Below are 6064 nucleotides of genomic sequence, written 5' to 3'. Positions count from 1 at the left end.
ATCTTTCTGGCTGATGATTGGAGCTTCACTCTAGACAGGAAACATGTGACCTCCACTCAAAGGGGTTTTTTTTTGTTTGCTTTTCTTATTTTTTAATCAACTTTAATGTAACAAACAGAACAACCAATAGACAATCATTCTGAAAACTATGATAGTGGAAGGCCCTCTAGTGGGCCAGTAACAACATTAAGGGATTACCAACTTGAAGTCTGGAGAAATGCTAAGCTATGTTTTGTTACAATGTTGCATTTGGAGAGGCGGTGTCTGTTCTTACCTTTATAGGGTCCTGCAGCAGTGAATTCAGCCTCTTTCGGTTTCCAGACTTCAAGGAGAAGGTTTTGAAGTTTTGCTGCAAAGAGTGGAGCATGGAGAGATCCAGAAGGAAATCTGTGCCTCCCAAGTGTTACAGGGAGGTGGTGGAGCTGTCTGCCAGGAAGAAGGGACCTGCAAAGCAAAGACAGGAACCTGAGTCTGATGATTTGGTACCCCCCACACCCCAGAAGTCCCCACCAGCCAGGCGTTTCAATAAGGGGAAGCGGAAGAAAGGGAGTGGGTTGGGGGATGGAGGCCCTAGTTTGCAGCCCAATGTAGATGTTCAGGCCCAGAGGTCAGGGGAAGCAGACAGGGAGAATCTAGGTGGGCCCAGTGGGGGCCACGAGGTATCGCAGGGTATGCAGGGCTCACAGGGACCAGGCATCATTGACCAGTTTGCGGCCTTGCCGCCGGAAGCCATGGCGGCGGTCCTGGCCTTAGCGCAGTCCTTATCAGGGAGGGCCGCGGTGGCCCATGCGCAGGGCTCGGGGGCCGTTGTGGTGGCCGGTGGTGAGGTAGGGGGAGAGCGGCCTATTGCAGAGTGCGCAGCGGTTACGGCTCCCTCTGATGGCGGCTCACGCGAGAACTCCTCCTCCGAGATTTCGTCTGAGGAGGAGGAGGAGAGTAGCGGCCGCCATCTTGGGAGCAGGAAGGAGACACCCTCACGCGACCGGAGCTCCACAGGTAACTTGGGGAGACTACCGGTCGCGGGAGGGGCAGCAGCAGGGGCCGTGGTGTGTGAGAGGGGGCACTTACCTCGCGCAGCGGAGGTGGCGGGCCCGAGTGGGGCGCGGCAGTTGTGTGGCGCAGATGAGGAGATGTCTGACAGGCCAAGGGCTGGTGCGCATGTGCAAGCAGGGGTGAATCCCGGTCAGGTGCGAAGGGATCCTGAGGTGATAATGAGAGCGGATGTGAGGCCTAGCACTAGCGCACAGGCGCAGGCACAATTGAATGTATGTTTTGGGCAGAGGCCTCAGGAGTCTGCGGCGGCAAGTGAGAGGGGCACATATAGAGGACATATGGGGATTTTTGCAAATGAGGCACAAATGGTGGCACGTATGGATGAAGGTGTGTTGAGGGGCCGAACGGGGCCTATAGAGAGAGATGATAGGCCAATGTATAGGTCAGATCTACCACTCAGTTCTCAAGCCGGGTATGGTCAGCATGGGGGGTGGGCCCATGCGGGGATAACGCATGGTTATCAGCAGTCAAGCCAGGTTGTGACTGGTGAACGTTTGAGACAGGGTAATATGGAGCGTGACAGGCAGTATGATATGGCGCACACGCAAAGAGGAGTGAATGAGGACACAATTAGAAGGGTAGTAGAAGCGGCACTGCGTGAGGTTCAGGAGGCTAGGCCCCTGCCTGGGTTTAGTGCTCACGCCCAGGAGGTGGCACGGCAGGAACAGGCTATTAGGAGTGCTGTGGCTAGAGCTTTGGGCATGCAAGAGAGAGAAGGAGGGGAGAGGATGGGTGCTTCTGTTGATGCACCTCCTGTAGACCGGAGTACTCCCCAAGTTGTTTTGTCCCAGCAGGTGCCGGAACAGTCGACAGCAAGAATGGATTCAAGATCAAATAGTGCCCTGGTGGTGGCAGGGCCCAGCAACAGTCAATTGGGTGCAACACAGCAGGGGCCAGCAGGAGCAGAGACGACAGGAGATGGTGAGTGCAATGCACCTGACAGTATGCACACTGACACAGGGTCTTCCACGAGTGGGTCTGGTTCTGACAGTGGGGAGGATCTAGGCCTAGTGGGAAAGGGGCAGCGGAGAATGTTCAGATGGATAAAGAAGATGGCGTCTGCGCAGGCTAAGGACAGGGCAGGGGTTAAAAGCCAGGCAATGGAGGTTCAAGGGTCACAGGGACCAGGGGGCTCTATGGCTCCGGTGAGCCCGGTGCCCCGTAAGGTAGCGGCGCAGGGGGATACTTACCCCTGTTTAGTACACTCACTTTACGGACATCTAAAGCAGAAGGTCGTAAAGAAGATTCAGGAGGGTAAATACATTAACGTGTTTGACCTCTCCCTTGATGCTTATAGGGCGAAAGAGAGGGCGGCTGATGGGTCTGGCCCTAAGAGGGTGCGTAGGGCGGAGACATACGAGGAATGGCTTAAATGCTTCCGTGTCTTGGCCGCTTGCTACGTAGACAGGTGGCCCTTGCAGGGGCACAACCTGTTTAAGTACCAGGAGACGGTGGAGGATATCCACACGAGTTTTAAGGAAGGTGCATGGCGGGAGTACGACATGGCCTTCAGGAGAAAGATGGTGGGTAACCCCTTGCTGCATTTTGGCACTCAGGACATGCACCTGTGGTCAAAACTGGGGCTGGAGGGTGGTTCACCCTCCCCGGTGGCGGCACGCCAGACGCAGCAACGCCAGGGGGCACAGCTTGGTAGACGGGGTAGGGAATGTTGGAAATTCCAAGATAAGCAGTGTGACAGGGGGAGTAACTGCTCCTTTCGTCACATATGCAAATTTTGCACGGGACCACACCCAGGAGCTGAGTGTGGAAAAAGGAGAGAGCAGGGTCAGATCAAACCGGCTCCTAAGCCTGGAGTTACGGTCAAGGGCCCCAACCCCGCTTAGGTTGTCGGCCATGCTGATATGGCTGGCTAACTACCCTGACCGGGAGGCGGCAGAATTGCTCAGGTCAGGGTTGGAAGGGGGGTTTCACATTCCAATTACTGTGATGGTTAGGGGTTCGGCGATGCACAGGAACCTCAAAACAGCCTACGAATTCCCGCATGTAGTGAGGGAAAAATTGGCTAAGGAAGTCGCATTGGGCAGGGTCTCTGGCCCATTCGCGGATTGCCCATTGGGAGATCTGGTGATCTCGCCATTGGGGGTCGTACCAAAAAAGGAGGAAGGGAAGTTCAGGTTGATACACCACCTGTCCTTTCCGAAGGGGAGTTCGGTCAATGACGCAATCAACCCCGAGTTAAGTTCGGTACATTATCAATAGTTTGATAAGGCGCTGGACGTTGTTCGGGCATGCGGTTCAGGCGCGCTCTTAGCAAAACTGGACATCGAGTCAGCATTTCGACTGCTGCCCTTGCATCCCTCGGCCTTCACACTGATGGGCATGAAGTTTGAGGGTGCATATTATGTGGATCGTTGCTTGCCGATGGGGTGCTCCCTGTCTTGCTCGCTGTTCGAATGCTTCAGCTCTTTCCTCCATTGGGTGGTATACAAGGCTTCAGGGGGGGGGAGCATTGGCCCACTACCTTGATGATTTCTTATTGGTAGGGAGAGCAGGTTCGACAGAGTGTGAACAGGTCATGGGCGTTATGCAGGATATGATGAAGCGTTTTGGCGTCCCGCTTGCAGACGATAAAACACAGGGCCCGTGCACGTGTCTCACTTTCTTGGGAATTGAAATCGACACAGTGCTGGAGATTTGCAGGTTACCAATGGAGAAGGTGACGCATATGCGGTCTGTGGTACGGGCAGCATGCAGTAGGGACAAGGTCACCGTCAGGGATGTCCAGTCCTTGCTGGGTTTACTGAATTTCGCGGGGAGAGTTATACCTATGGGACGGATTTTTAACCGTCGGTTGGAGGGCCTGTTGAAGGGCCCTACTGGCCACAACAAATGGGTACTCGTCACATCTGAGGTGAAGGAAGACCTGGCGGTCTGGGATCATTTCCTTCAGAGTTTTAAAGGGGTGTGCTTATGGAGACAGCCGTCGGTGCCGAACCGTTTGCTGAACCTGTTCACGGACGCAGCGGGCGGCTTTGGTTATGGGGCATATTTGGATGGGGAATGGAGCGCAGCTCCGTGGCCTTGGGAGTGGGTGGAGTCAGGTTACATAAAAAACCTGACTTTGTTAGAGCTATTCCCCATCGTTGTGGCTATTGAAATCTGGGGAGAGAAGTTAGCCAATAGGTCGGTGGTGTTCTGGACAGACAACATGAGTGTGGTGTACGCCATTAACAGGTTGTCCGCGTCATCACCAGCAGTCGTGTGCTATCTGAGGCACTTGGTGTTGCGCTGCTTACAGCGTAACATTCACTTCACCGCCAAACACGTCCCGGGAGTGCATAACGTTATCGCTGATGCACTCTCTCGATTTAAATGGGGGCAGTTTAGGGAAGCAGCTCCCATGGCGGCGGTTGAGGGTCTAATGTGCCCAATTTTTCTTTGGCAGTTATTGAAGATTGGGCAAGCATCTTACCGTTAGTTAAGGCATCTTTGGCGCCCAGGAAGTGGTCGGCATACAGGAGCCACTGGAGCAGCTGGGAAGCTTTCTGTCTACAAAAGGGCGTGCAGGTACAAAGGGCCACTAGGGTGCAGATTTTAGACTGGTTGGCGCAGCTGAGGCGTGACGGGGTCAGTAGGGCCGGTGCGGCAGGGAGACTGTCGGCGGTCGCATTTTTTAACAAAGCTCTGGCTCACGCTGACCACTCTGGAGCCTTTCTGGTTAGGAAGGTGTTGAAAGGGTGGGGAAGGGTGGCTCCCCGGCCGAAGGACCGAAGGGAGCCCATAACACAGGACAGGCTGAGGCTGTTAGCCTTGGGCGTGGCTTTTGTGTGTAAATCTGAATATGAGAGCCTGTTGTTTAGGGCAGCTTTTGCTGTGGCATTTGCGGGAGTGCTCCGAGTGGGGGAGCTCGTGGCTTCTTCTAAGGTGAAAGGCTCTGGGGGTGTACTGTTCGAGCACGTCCGGGTGACGGACGGGGGCCTTCTATTGTTCGTGCCACGGTCAAAAACTGACCAAGAAGGCAGGGGAGCGTGGTTGCCACTTACAAAGCAGGATTGTGTTAACAGTTGTCCGGTCAGTTGCGTTGAACAATACCTGTCGGCGCGACCGGCGGTAGGTGAGCTGTTTTTCGTACATGAGGACGGGTCAGCATTGTCCGCGTTCCAATTCCGTAGGGTGCTCGCTAAGGCGACTGAGAAAGCGGGGTTAGATCCCAAAAGGATTGCCCCGCATTCATTCAGAATAGGCGCAGCGACCAGCGCGGCGCAGAAGTGCCTCCCAGCAGCGGAGATTAAACGTCTCGGTAGATGGAAGTCTACACAATATAGGACATAGATTAGACCGACAAAGGGGCAAAATTAGTAGCAGTTCTGGGCTGGGAGTCACTGGTGGCTGGGGTTCTTTAATTGGTCAAATTTGGCGGGTTAGTTCATGATGGTGTACTCTGTTTTTAACAGGTGTTGTAAATGAGAAAGCCCCGACAGTTTGCGTATGGATTGTAGGGCATTCATACGTCCACTGGGCTCACATCAGGGCACTGCGGTCGCCGGAGGGACAGCAGCTTGGATTCCCAACGTCCAAGGCAAGCTTCCGGTGGTTAGGGCGCAGGGGATTGTTGTGGGCTGATTTGCCGGCGCTCTTGCAGGACGCGCACAGAAGGTGGGGGCGGCCTAACATTTTAGTGCTGCACCTCGGGGGGAATGATTTGGGGGCACTGCCCGCATTGGACCTGATTAAAAGAATGTCAGCAGATGTGCATTGGGTGCACACTTGGTTGAAGGAGGTGACTGTGGGGTGGTCGAATGTGGTTGCTAGACTGCATTGGAGACACATTGTCACGCAGAAGGCTGCGTATAACGTGCGCAAAAAGGTGAACAGGGAGATGGGAAGGACGGTCACGGGCTTGGGGGGTTTCGTGATCAGGCACGAAACTATAACGGCCGACAAAAAGGACCTATTTAGGCCTGATGGTGTCCACCTGACGGACGTTGGGCTGGATATCTTTCTAAAGGACATCAGGGGAGCCCTATTGAGGGTTATTGCATAAAGTTCA

The sequence above is a fragment of the Bombina bombina genome, chromosome 7 (assembly GCF_027579735.1).
Source record: "Bombina bombina isolate aBomBom1 chromosome 7, aBomBom1.pri, whole genome shotgun sequence".
NCBI lineage: Eukaryota > Metazoa > Chordata > Amphibia > Anura > Bombinatoridae > Bombina > Bombina bombina.
The sequence above is the reverse complement of the archived record's forward strand: the minus strand, read 5'-3'. Positions refer to the sequence as shown.